We start from the raw sequence: 3,199 nt of genomic DNA, 5'->3' as shown, positions 1-3,199 counted from the left end.
CTACTCAGAAATCACACCGGTGACAATCCAGATGGCCGAATAGGAACAGCTCTGGAGTGCAGTTCCCAGCAAGAACACAGGATGAGTGATCACTGCATTTCCAATTTTCCAATTTCCAGTTTTTACTGCCCACAGACCAGGAGATTCCAGGGTGGAAAAGAGCCACAAGTCTCCAGCAGGGCTATTTCAGCCGTTGCAGCAGGTCTCCACACAAAAACTCACACAAATCTGGATGGCCATTTCAACTGGTGCCTGGAACACCTGGGAGGCACAGTCGCCTATTCAACTGAAAAAAAGGGGGCTGAAACAGGGAGCCAGGTGATCTGGCTTGGCAGGTCCCATTCCCACAAAGACCAGCAATCTGAAATGCTCTGGATTGAGAGTTTCACAGCAAGCACAGCTGGACCTGGGATGGTTGAACTCTGTGGGGGGAAGGGCATCCACCATTACCGAGGCAGTCTGCCCATCATTACAGAGACAGTCCACCATCACTGAGGCAGACTGCCATTACTGAGGCAGTCCTACAAACAAAACTGCAAAGAAGTTCACACAGCAGCTGGGCAGAGCCCACGGCAGCTCAGCAACACCTCTGCTGGCAGACTGTGAATAGGCTACTTCCTCGCTGGGCAGAGCAACTCTGAACAAAGGCAACAGCATGTCAGGAACTTATAAATAAAACCCCACCTTCCCAGAACAGAGCACCTGGGAAAAAAGGCGGTTATGAGTTCTGCTGCAGCAGACTTAAACATACCTGCCCAGCAACTCCGAATGGAACAACAGAGCTCTCAGCTCAGCACTTGAGCTCCTATATGGGACAGAATGTCTCCTCAAGCAGCTCCCCGACCCCCAAATATCCAAAGAGTCACCTCACAAAGGAGAGCTCAGGCTGACATCTGGTGAGTATCCTTCTGGGAACAGAAGGAGAAACTGACAGCAACCCTTACTGTTCTGCAGCCACTGCAGGTGATCCCCAGGCAAGCAGGGTCTGGAGTGAACCTCCAGCAGACAGACCTGACTGTTAGAAGGAAAACTAAAAAACAGAAATAACTTAATCATCAACAAAAAGGATGTCCACTCAGAGACTCCATTCACCAACTACAAAGACCACAGGTACATAAATCCACACAGATGGGAAGAAACCAGCACAAAAGGGATGAAAACACCCAAAACCAGAACGCCTCTCCTCCTCCAAGGGATCACAACTCCTCACCACAAGGGAACAAGGCTGGATGGAGAATGATTCTGATGAATTGACAGAAACAGGCTTCAGAAAGTGGGTAATAACAAACTTCTCTGAGCTAAAAGAACATGTTCTAACCCAATGCAAAGAAACTAATAACCTAGAAAAAAGGTTTGACGAAAAGCTAACAAGAATAAACAGCTTAGAATATTAGCGGTTTATATATAGAATATATATGAACTGATATATAATGAAATACAAATGAACTGATGGAGCTGAAAAACAACATGAGAACTTTGCGAAGCATACACAAGTTTCAATAGCCGAATCAACCAAGCAGAAGAAAGGATATCAGAGATTGAAGATCAACTCAATGAAATAAAATGAGAAGGCAAGATTAGAGAAAAAAGAGTAAAATGAAATGAACAAAGCCTCCAAGAAATGTGAAATGACCTAATCTATGTTTGATAGGTGTACCTAAATGTGACGGTGAGAATGAATCCAAGCTGGAAAACACTCTTCAGAATATTATCCAGGAGAACTTCCCCAACCTAGCAAGGGAGGCCAATATTCAAGTCCAGGAAATACAGAGACCACCACAAATATATTCCTCAAGAAGAGCAACACCAAGGCACATAATCTTCAGATTCACCAGGGTTGAAATGAAGAAAAAAATGCTAAGGGCAGCCAGAAAGGAAGGTTGGGTTACCCACAAAGGGAAGCCCATCAGACTCACAGCAGATCTCTCTGCAGAAACCCTACACACCAAAAGAGAGTGGGGGCCAATATTCAACATCCTTAAGGAAAAGAACTTTCAACCTAGAATTTCACATCCAGCCAAACTAAGCTTCATAAGAAGAAATAAAATCCTTTATGAGCACCACCAGGCCTGCCTTACAAGAGCTCATGAAAGAAGCACTAAACATAGAAAGGAAAACCAGTACCAGCCACTCCAAAAACATACCAAATGGTAAAGAGCACCGACACAATGAAGAAACTGCATCAACTAACAGGCAAAACAGCCAGCAAGTATCAAAATGGCAGGATCAAATTCACACATAACAATATTAACCTTAAATGTAAATGTGCTAAATGCCCCAATCAAAAGACACAACTGGCAAATTGGATAAAAAGCCAAAACCCATCAGTGTGCTGTATCCAGGAAACACATCTCACATGCAAGGATACACATAGGCTCAAAATAAAGGGATGGAGGAAGATTCACCAAGCAAATGGAGAGCAAAATAAAGCCGGAGTTGCAATCCTAGTCTCTGATAAAATAGACTTTAAACCAACAAAGATCAAAAGAGACAAAGAGGGGCATTACATAATGGTAAAAGGATCAATGCAACAAGAAGAGCTAACAATCCTAAATATATACGCACCCAATACAGGAACACCCAGATACATAAAGCAAGTTCTTAGTGACCTACAAAGAGACTTAGATTCCCACACAATAATAGTGCAAGACTTTAACACTCCACTGTCAATATTAGACAGATCAATGAGACAGAAAATTAACAAGGATATCCAGGACTTGAACTCAGATCTGGACGAAGCAAACCTAAAGACATATACAGAACTCTCTACTCCAAATCCACAGAATATACATTCTTCTCAGCACCACACCACACCGACTCTAAAACTGACCACATAATTGGAAGTAAATAGCTCCTCAGCAAATGCAAAAGAATGGAAATCATAACAAACAGTGTCTCAGACCACAGTGCAATCAAATTAGAACTCAGGATTAAGAAACTCACTCAGAACCACACAACTTCATGGAAACTGAATAACTGGCTCTTGAATGTTGACTGGATAAATGATGAAATAGAAGTAGAAATAAAGATGTTCTTTGAAACCAATGAGAAGCAAGACATGATGTACAAGAATCTCTGGGACACATTTAAAGCAGTGGTTAGAGGAAAAATTATAGCAATAAATGCCCATATGAGAAACAAGGAGAGATCGAAAATCAACACCGTATTGTCAAAATTGAAAGAGCTAGAGGAGAAAGAT

The sequence above is a fragment of the Cebus imitator genome, unplaced genomic scaffold, assembly GCF_001604975.1.
Source record: "Cebus imitator isolate Cc_AM_T3 unplaced genomic scaffold, Cebus_imitator-1.0 Scaffold251, whole genome shotgun sequence".
Lineage (NCBI taxonomy): Eukaryota > Metazoa > Chordata > Mammalia > Primates > Cebidae > Cebus > Cebus imitator.
The sequence above is the reverse complement of the archived record's forward strand: the minus strand, read 5'-3'. Positions refer to the sequence as shown.